This window comes from Octopus bimaculoides, chromosome 14 (assembly GCF_001194135.2).
Source record: "Octopus bimaculoides isolate UCB-OBI-ISO-001 chromosome 14, ASM119413v2, whole genome shotgun sequence".
NCBI classification, from domain to species: domain Eukaryota; kingdom Metazoa; phylum Mollusca; class Cephalopoda; order Octopoda; family Octopodidae; genus Octopus; species Octopus bimaculoides.
The window spans coordinates 60,062,793-60,063,205 of NC_068994.1; the positions used below are offsets into that span (position 1 = coordinate 60,062,793).

At 46.5% G+C, this 413-nt stretch overlaps 1 protein-coding gene across 3 annotated transcripts in view; it reads right to left on the reverse strand.

Annotated features, from left to right (window-relative positions):
• The window catches only part of LOC106880490 (protein hu-li tai shao), a 138,472-nt gene that overhangs the window by 91,364 nt on the left and 46,695 nt on the right, over nt 1-413 (reverse strand). The window lies entirely within an intron of this gene.

Here is a 413-nt window from a genome sequence, read left to right on the forward strand (position 1 = left end):
AAAGAGAGAGAGAGAGAGAGAGAGAGAGAGAGAGAGAGATGTACTGGTTTGGCTGTGTGGTTAAGAAATTCACGTTGGAACCATGAAGTAAAGAGTTTGGCCCCACTGGGTGGATGCTGTTGGTTGGTACCCTCTGGTATTGCCACAGGTTGATCAATACAATGTAATTGAAAGGCAAAACCTGGGAAAAGCCCATCGTGTGTGTATGTACATGTATGTGTACATGACAGTGCACATTTTCCTTGCAGGTGTGCTCACAAACTGGAATCAAGAGCTACACCATTCCTACAGATGCTGTCATTCATTTGCAATGCCTGGGCTTCTTGAGTTGCTTTGATGTGTGCCCTCCATGAAAGCACATCTGGGCTGTTTGATGTTTGATGGATTGCTTGGAAACAGTTGGGGGGGGGGGG